This window comes from Lethenteron reissneri, chromosome 30 (genome assembly GCF_015708825.2).
Source record: "Lethenteron reissneri isolate LAM-NWPU_2019-01 chromosome 30, ASM1570882v1, whole genome shotgun sequence".
In the NCBI taxonomy this organism is placed as follows: domain Eukaryota; kingdom Metazoa; phylum Chordata; class Hyperoartia; order Petromyzontiformes; family Petromyzontidae; genus Lethenteron; species Lethenteron reissneri.
The window spans coordinates 3,663,464-3,673,451 of NC_083808.1; the positions used below are offsets into that span (position 1 = coordinate 3,663,464).

The following is a 9,988-nucleotide window of genomic DNA, read 5'->3' on the forward strand; positions in this document are numbered from 1 at the left end:
TATCACTGAGGTAGCCGGGTGGCTCAGAAGTCCAGATAAAGTGCTTTCGAATTCAAGGTAACTGACTGGTCAAGCAGTGTTGTGAGTTCTTGATCTCAGCCTTGTCATACAAAACTGCACGTAAAAAAAAAACTCGACCATGTTAAACTTGGTTCGTCACTTACGTTTGGGTAAATTCCAGCTCTGAGAATTAACAAAAAAAAGACCGCTTTGACTGTCATGCAATAAACATTTATCGCTGCAGCGAGGCGTGTGGGTAAGTGCTACCCCATACCGTGCAGACCAGAGGTCACTTGCAGAGGTTGCTGAGGCAGCGCTGTCCTATACAATTCCGTGGGCCGCTCTCTAACACGAGGGGTTGGTCGACAAGAGTTCTAACTCGACGCTTCATCTAATGACACGGCGCAGGTAACACAATATCAGACGCCACTAAGCGGAGCATCGTATTCACAAACAGTGTTGGGGTTGGGTGCCGATATGTGTCCTCTCTCTGTGTGTCCTTGTGATGTCTGTCTGCTTGTACGTCTGTCTATAGTTTTCTAGTTAGATTTTTGTTGCTATTTCTTTTATGCCTGATGATGATTGCTTGTGTTGCAATCGAAACGTCGTAATATGCTTTTATTTAAATTTATTATTTTATCTTTAGACGTGACTTAACCGAAAGAACCAAAGAATAATTCCTGCAGTCACGAAAGCTCCATAATTAAGGTTGGGGTTGGGTCTCTACGACTGTCTATGGCACCTCTGAAGATGATAGCGGCCAAGAGTGGAGCATTGTTTTCGCTTTGTTTTGGCTTTGTCAGCATGCGCTTCGAATTGTTATTTGTAAATTTTGTAGGCAGCATTCACAGGCGCGCATGGCATGAGTTGTGAACCTGGCACAGACTTGTCAGGAATCTCTGAAAGCAGACCATGCAAAAGTAGGCACCCGCCTCAATTTAAGCAGCGAGCCAACAGAGAAAACAACCTTAAAACCAATGGGTATTTGGTTAGTGTCCCTTGGAATTTTATTTTTATGTTCCAGTGGTGTAAACGTGGAGGCCAAGAATGTTGTCGTGTCACAGTGAATAGGGTATGTTTGGTTTTGTGGATAAATAGGCAATGTGCGTGTACAGTATTGCCTAATTTGGCAAGACGTTGTGAAAATTGTGACTTTGACCATCGTTTGGATTTGAACTCACAAGATCAAGACCTTGAGCCTGCCAATCAACTTGGTCGGGCCAATCAACCTGGCAATAACAACCAATCCGAATCACGTCCCTGCGCCCACGACTGAGATTCACAAAGCTGCTTTTTGGAAACGCGCGGCACAAACTCTGCGTGCCACGAACCTCAACATCAACACTTATGGGCTTCAAGCAACGTGCCGAAAACAATCACGTGCTCGGCGACCCCCGCCACCGCACTGCCCGGTTTAACATGTAGTAAGGCTTTCACAACCGATGTCATCCATAATAAGGTTGGTTTTTTTTGGGGGGGGGGGCATAGATCTCGCAAAATATAAATCTGTCGTTAAACCCGCCACCACCCGCCACATCAGTGTGTTGCAGAGTAAACCCAAAACATTTAGCGGGTTTAACGACCCTGATATTTACACGATCTAACCCAAAGAAAACGTTATTATGGACCGTACTGCCCAGCTTCCATCTTCCTTGAAAAACAACGGGCAGCACAGAGTCTCTGAAAAAAAATTGCACTAAAAAACACATTGCATTAGGAGTGAGCGGACTGAGATAGTAACACTGGTGCAGAGTCAACACGGAGAGTTACAGCAAAAGAGAGAAACAGTCCCCAGAAGCAGATATTATGGAACTGCTTCGGAGATCGCTTCAAGTGACATATCCACACTAGCAGGCAGCATTTCCCACCCGCCCTGAAACAGAGGGGATGTTCGTCTCATGATGGTCAAGCTGATATGTTTCATTCTTGGAACTGTGATTTTTTTTCTCCATATTAAGTGCCAAACCAAGTTTAATATCGTGGGGTTTTTTTTTTTTGTTATATGGTCGTTGGCCAATTACTACAAAAAGTAATAAACTCTCTCTACTTGAGAACTCGTTTTTACCAGAGGAGGTTGTCCAGATTAAAACCCAGGATCTTCGTGGTGCCAGTTCATCGCTTGAACCTCTCAGCTCACGTGGCCATATCTGTATCAATTATATATTCATGGCATTCCTGTAAATGTATTACATTTAGGTCTCCCTTCCAAAAGAGATATACTGTACAATTGCCTCATCTCTTTTTGTTTTAAACAACGGTGAGATAAAATCCCATGATGGGATTAAACAACTGGGCGTGTTTCGTAAGCTTAAGACCCAGCCGCCAACTCATGCAAAATATTCCTCTGGAAATTCCCCTCTCTTACACTCCGTGGGCTTAACGCGAAACGTGTGACAGGGCTGCGTCGGCAGCGGTGCGCAGGGTGGCACTCAACTCAACGTTTATTTATTACCCGGTAAAGCCCACTGCGCTTGCAAAAAAACTCAACACGTCTGCCAATAATACAAGCCTTAATAGTAAATATCACATTAAGTAGGCAACGTTTCAGCAAATGGTCCTTTTTCATAGCGAGTTTGATCTCTGCCATGGAGAAGAGCCATTGCCCAGTGTTATTGAAGAATGTGTTGAGCGTGTTTTTTTTTTACATTTTACGCGGTTCAGGATTGCATGTTAAAGTTGGTCTTTAACAACTGCTGAGATTCAAACACGCCAAAGAGATCTTTATTTTCTCCGAAGGAAGGTAATCGCTGATCAGAAAATTCACCTGCGGCTCAAACATTCGTATATAACCTGGTCATCTTCTGCACAGTAGAATTTAACGATCGCTTTGACTTACTTTTTTAGTATTTCGCTTAAAGAGATTTTTTTTATTCCATCTTAGTTATAAACCTGAGGGGCCTCTTATTTTTTTTATTTTGTAGGGTGGGGGCCCTGGCACAGTTCCAACATTTTTCCCGTGGTCACGCGATTACATTTTTACCCTGGCGGTCGTGAAAGATGGAAAGCAAGCGTACACACACAAAGTCACTTGGGTGCGGCCACACTTATTTATTTATCTCGCAAAGGTATAGGTGACTTGTTTAAATTAAAAAAGCACGTTTGCGTTCAAAAGAGAAGCGTCGCTCTTTGTGACATTCTTTTTTACGTTTCACTGTTGTTTTATTAATGGTGAAACTGGAATTTCAACGTGTTTTTGTTCTCGAGTTGAGGCAGATTTTGATTAATTTCACTGTAGCGCTCAAGAACGCATTCGATCAATTGTAATCGCAGCCATTACCTTGCTCTGTGCAACAGTTGCCATGTATGTATTTACAAACAAAACACGAATAATAATTATGACAATTATAGACTCGAGGAAGGCTCGTCAAGGCTAATGTTCACAGGGCTCCTGGAAAAGGATGTTTGGCCAATACCGTGAATGAGTGGCCTCGAGTGGGAGAAACCCAGAGAACTCAGATAAACATAAAACAACATGTCACGTGCACACGTTTCACCAAACGGACAAATCGTAGATAGTATGTACGCATGAGAATAGGTTTTCCCCTTTTTATGGCAACACAACAGATGTGAAGATGTTAAAACACCAAACTGAAACATTTTACAAGGAATCATGTCTGCATTAACCACAATACTTGTGGTCAGAACGCAAACAAAAAACATACTCTGATAATATTTGCATTGTCTTTGAAACTGATTGGTCCACACGAGAGACAGCTTTCTTTTGAGCCTAGTCTCAAAACGGCGTTAGACCAGAGGACGACAAAAGGCGTACGAAACATGCGTCTGTACGCATGTTTGTTGAACTTCTTTAGCACCATACCATTGGACCTTTTTTAGCCAGTATCAAAGTACGAAAAATAATAAGATGTGTAGGCCAATAGGTTTAAAAGACAATGCATACATTATCAGAGCATGTTGTGTTTGCATGTTCACCACAAGTACGTGTGGTTAATGCAGACTTGATAACTTGCAAAAAGTATCCATTTGGTGTTTGAACACCTTAATCCGTGTCGTATTGCCGAGAAAAGTTCAAACCTATTACTCAGCACTGCACGTAGCCAACCGTGCCAACCGGAGGTGCGGCGGGCTAAACGGATCGTCGATCGCGAACTCGGAAGGCCGCGGGTTCCCACGTGTGCCAGCCCCGAACGAACACCGGGCATCGTCATCAGCTGACTCATCGCCGCCACCACGTGACCACCTCGTAGCCACGTGCCACATGCTATGCCTCCCCCAGCATCGGTCCCCGTTCCGACGTCATCTCCTGTCGATGCCCTTCTTTGTTGAGAGCGACATTGTCACGGAAAATGAAGATCGATTGATCGATGCCTCCAACGTCTGGCAAGCCGTGTGTGTGGTGGTCGCCCAACCAGGTTTCTAAGCAGGCTCCATCTGCTTAGCTTCTGAGATTTGGCTTGAGGCTTGGCACATTCAGAGTAATTCGGTCTTCATTGTTGTAACTCAAGGAGTTGTCGAAAGTTGGGAGCAGAGTATGCTCACCGCTGTGCTGACGAATTATCCCTTGATTGTTTATAAAGTCAGTTTGAATCCAATCGTACAATACACTGAGCAGAATTGATTTTTGGGAAAAAGAAATAAGACACAATGTACTTTTCTTGTTCTGGTCTCATATACGGGACAAAATAAGTTTTGATTTTATTACCTCACCGTGATTAACTCTGGGACATTGTGCCTATGGGGTGTGTGTGTGTGTCACACCATTGTGATTCTGTCATTGAACCACCCATGTGATTTGCTATGTGACTTCGCCAAGCATTGATCGCAAGGTGGCACAGTGGTCAGTTCGCACACTACGCTGTGTCGAGAGTTCAATTCCCGGCCACGGCCAACTTCTGTACCAATTCAGCCTCCCCCCTCCTCCGACATTCACTAACCCGTACTGACCAGTTTGGTGAAGGATTGTCAAACAACTCCTGTGACGGACATCCGTCATTGTTAGTGTTATTAATATTGCAGTGCCACGCTGGTTTTCACGGTGGTGCTGCATGGCTCTCCGACTTGTTTTCAGGTCACTCCACGTGTCGTTCGGCACCATGTGTGTGACCTTTAGCTCCATATGTGTGACCTTTAGCTTTAAGTGTGTGACCTTTAGCTCCGTCTGTGTGACCTTTAGCAAGGTTTGTGTGACCTCTAACTCCATGTGTGTGACCTTTAGCTCAATGTGTGTGACCTTTGGCACCATGCATGCGACCTTTAGCTCCATGTGTGTGACCTTTAGCTCCATGTGTGTGACCTTTAGCTCAATGTGTGTGACCTTTGGCACCATGCATGCGACCTTTAGCTCCATGTGTGTGACCTTTAGCTCCATGTGTGTGACCTTTAGCTCAATGTGTGTGACCTTTGGCACCATGCATGCGACCTTTAGCTCCATGTGTGTGACCTTTGGCACCATGTGTGTGACCTTTAGCTCCATGTGTGTGACCTTTAGCACCATGTGTGGGACCTTTAGCTCCGTGCGTGTGACCTTTAGCACCATGTGTGTGACCTTTAGCCCCATGTGTGTGACCTTTGACCCCATGCGTGTGACCTTTAGCTCCATGTGTGTGACCTTTTGCTCCATGTGCCCGGAGCAAAATGTTGGACAGAGTGGCAAACAATACACGGTACAACCCGCAAACACGCAGAGGTGTTTAATTTACTTTTTAAAGCTTCCCCTCGTTATTCGCGAGGGATATATTAATGAATTACCTTAAATTAGACACGTAAATAAACTATTGAAATACTTGTGCGTGTATCGTACGTTGCATGGAGGCAACGTCTCCATGCCAGACGTTCTCTCTTCGAGAAGTTCTATCATCACTTTCCCTCTCTCTCTCGATGCAGTCGTGTCGAGTTCCAGATGCGATTCGCGGATCGCCAAACTCGTGGATAGCATGTTCATGAATGAAGAGGGAATTCCGTATAAACTATGGTCGTCCACGCAGCGGCAGCTTTTGGCCAACCATCGAACAAAGACGGTCACTGAATCGCGCGCTTCCAGACGCGCTTCTCCGGCTGCTTGGAACGCTCTTCCTTCCGATATGCAGAAGCCACTCGGGCTCGACACTTTTAAATCCAGGTTGAAAAACTGATTTCCTTCGAACTGATTTCCGTGTCTATTTTATCGTCCTTTCCCCCGCACCTCCGATCAGCACGGTTGGCTACGTACGGGATGAAAGAGGTTCAACATACATTTGTATATACATACTGTAATGAGTTCACGTGACCACCTCGTAACCCACCCGGGGCTGCTACGCTCACCACGGTGTTAAACGTCGAATCGATCGTGGATTTGAATCACGATCACGAAGCGAGTCGAGTGATGTGTGCGAGGGGGGACGTTCCCCCTTCCTCCCTCCCCCTTCTCCCCCCGCACACTTTTGGCATCGAAGTTTTCATCGCAGCTGCAGCGGAGAGGTAAGTGAGCCATGAATCACACACAGCCTGGAAGGGATCAAGCTGTGAAATTTCACACCTTACAATAAATATCTGCTTCTGCAGATGTACAAAATATTTTTTGGTGTGGACGTAACATCAACAGGAGCCGCGTGCACCGCAGCAAGGTATCACTTGCCGTGCTTCCGACCAATATTTTACGAAGCAAAGTAAATACCGTAGTTGGTCGAGTTTTTAATACATCGCGGATGTGTCACGCAGAGACGCTACTGCCACTCCAATGCATGCAATTACGCAATGCGAAACAAAAGGCACAACTCCATGGGACTGTGAGACGACCGTGGTCTCGCCTTTACGTTTCTGCGACCTCTGAATCGGCACCCACGTGCACACACGTACAGCACAAGCCCACCACACGTACAGCACAGACAAACCACACGTACAACACAGGGGGTCAGCCAATGATGCATGAAACACTTGTGGGTCTGACCCGTACTTCACTGCTCATGACGACGATATCTGTGGCCTTGATCACCTGAATGTGAAATTGTAGTCGTTGTTCTGTGTCTTGCACACTCGAAATGAAGGACGTGGGCAGGTGCTCCAAATCGGGGGCAAGCACATTTGTTGTGGTTAATAGCAATCTTGTGAAGAACAGCACCGTCACTCTGTAAAATGCACCAGCACGTGTCACACGCAGCAATTATTACGAGTCGCCATTAACCACGTGGCTGGTGTATCCACGCGGGCATTCAATAACCCTGACAGCCACCTACAGGCCCAACTCAGTCATCACATGCTGCTGTACACACATGCATTGATGCACTGCACAGCACATCAGGACTTTCACAGAACCACACTTTACTCCCTTGCTGCTGCACAAGGACATAATTAAAAGAGTGATCCATTCCTAATGTGCCACATCTGGCATCTACATCAGCAGCCGTACGAAAGAACAACGTGCTCACAGCGCTGCACCGCAACGCCGCTCACTTTGAAGAGCTTCCTATTTCTCGCGAGTATAAGTTTGGATTGCTCACACTTTACCCCGCTAAAAGTGACCACCTATAAATGTCGTGTCATTTTTTCTTGTTGTTGTACAGCTGGACAGACAGGGGATAATATTCTGTTTCTCGAAAATACTTTAGGGGAAATATCTCGGATTACTGGAGTTAAGAATGCCGTTGTATAAGTTGAGTAACTTGCTGTCTTTCAAAACTGAATAGTTTATCTGTAGCGGTCGCTACTGGCTTTCGCGTATTGCGCTTTGCACGTTGATGTTGCAGTGCCGCCCTAGTCATAACTGTTACCAGATGGAATCCATTAGGTTGAATGGTACGTCTAGTGAAGAGTATTCATCGTCAGCTATGGTCAATATACTGCTGGAGGAAGGCTTCCCCAAGCCGTCGCTATATCCACTACAGGGGACTACCGTGCACCGTCACCTTGCAGCTGCACGCGAACTGATTCCATCGCTTCATCACCTCGGCACGTTCCCTCCTTCGGCTTCCATTCTGTCGTTGTTCTCGCCCACTGGCCCATCGCCCCTTGTGGCCGTGACGTGTCTTACCCAAGCCGCACTTACTCGTCTTGGCAGACAGATGCACGCCTTTAACACGTGTGTGTATGTGTGTTCTGTAATCCACGTGTTCCACTATCGGTCTAATTTCAAGAATACTCAGTCACTGCGTCATAAAAAACATTATTGGAAAAAAAACATAGGATGCTTAGATTTGTGTTCTGTTCATTCGTCGGATTACATTTTAAGGACATTTTTTTTTGTACTATTAATTTTTTCAACGATTTAAACAAACTCTTATTTAACAACAACTAAAATGGGAATGTATCACCCAGTAATGGCCCAGATTAAACACACACGCACTCAACTCCATTTCTAATTCAATGACCAGGAATGAAATCCACTTTCCATCTATTTAATTATAGAAACACAGGAATGCAACTATTGGGGGAAGAGTGTGGCTCTAGCAACACGTTCGGGATGTGTGTGCTGTTTTGTAAATCGAATCAAGAAATAATTATATATCTCGCCGTGTACAGGTTGTTGAGATATGCGGGTGGGACCGGTCCGCCAGAGCGATTTCGAACATGCCCTGATACGTTTGCAGCCTTCGCATGCCAGCAGCGAGCCAGGTGAAATGCGCCGCTCCCATGCCGCGAACACTCTTTCAGTTGGGAAATATTTTATTATTATCATTATATAATTATTATTTTATCTCCCCCCCGCCCCCCGCTCCCTCCCAACAAGTACCATGAGGAGAGAAGACTACGTTCCCGGGTGAAGGCAGGCTCGGAGTACCGGCACCCAGGAATGGAATGCGTTTCGCTCGCGTTCTGCGGAGACTGTGAGAACATACCTTGAGCGCTACACCTTTGCAAATACCTGCCCGACCTCCCTGAGCCACTGCCACCCCCCGTGTGTCATTACCTCGCCGGTGCTGTGGCCCACGCGTGGCGCTCATGCGTGCTGAGAGCTGAGCGCAAGAGCGAGCGAGCGGGAGTGTGTGCCGTGTGGTAACCTCTTTTGCACCGTGCCGCGGCAATCCACCGAACGCGTCCTTTGCCATTTTTTTCGTTGTTTCCTTTGTCCGCCGTTCGAACCGTCGCCGCAAAATAAAAAGAAAACGTGCGGAGCCGGCTGGGCTGTGGCCGATGCATGCGCTTCGTGCGGCTGTCTTTGTAATGCAGAGTTTTAGCCTGCTTCGTAATCAGAGTAATAATAATGTTTGGTCTAATATAGCGTCGTCGTTCACCCAAAATAGCATCTCACAGGCAAGCTGGCAGGCAGCCAGGCGGTGCTACCAACGATTTCCCAAACTGTGCGGTCCTCTATGTATTAAGATGTTTTATGACCAAATGAGTGAGCGTTTGTTATATATATGTGGGAGAAAACCGGAGCACCCGAAGAAAACCCACACATGCGAGGGGGCAACACTCTATCCCGTACAGAAGAGACAGACGATGTTAGTCCGCACTTTGCCGTAGCGCTTTCTCCCGACAAGCCAGGGTATATCAACCTCAAAGCCCGTGGGAATGGGGTTTCGCAACACGTGTGTGATCTACCGATCCTTTCTTTGCATACTCCTTTGTGCCAGAGCTTGCAAATGTCACGCTAATCATTATCATTCAGTGCGTCTACGTGAAGTGAATAACTGTGGCTGAATTACATTCAAGCAGCCACTCTGTGTTGTGGGCACAATGATCATATGATTACAACCAAATTAGGCACAATTATTCAGATCCCATCCGATCCTAAAATCTAAACGGGTTGGAGCCTGATTAGTACGTGGATGGGAAGTTGCCTGGGAATGCCAGATGATGCCGGCTTCAGCTACTAGGTGGCTCAGAGCTGGACAGAAAATTGATTCTTGAATCCATCTGTGAAAATCTTTGAGTGTCATTCCCTCGCATGAGTGGTACTAGTTTCATCCCATGCCAAACTCTCATTAATGGAGTAATAGGTTTTTACCCTTTCAACTGGTACAAAAAAAAGCTATTATTATATTTTGCCGCTGGTAAAGGAGGTCTCATAGTGTCTCATGAATGGAATTGACCGACCACCCGATGCAGCACA

The 9,988-nt window shown here is 46.1% G+C and overlaps 1 long non-coding RNA gene across 1 annotated transcript; it reads left to right on the forward strand.

Moving 5' to 3' along the window:
• Positions 1-281: 281 nt before the first annotated feature.
• On the forward strand, positions 282-9,721 carry LOC133349417 (uncharacterized). The gene is made up of 3 exons (XR_009755945.1): positions 282-408; positions 8,455-8,547; positions 8,663-9,721. It is a non-coding gene; the product is annotated as an uncharacterized LOC133349417 (long non-coding RNA).
• The last annotated feature ends 267 nt before the right edge of the window (positions 9,722-9,988 follow it).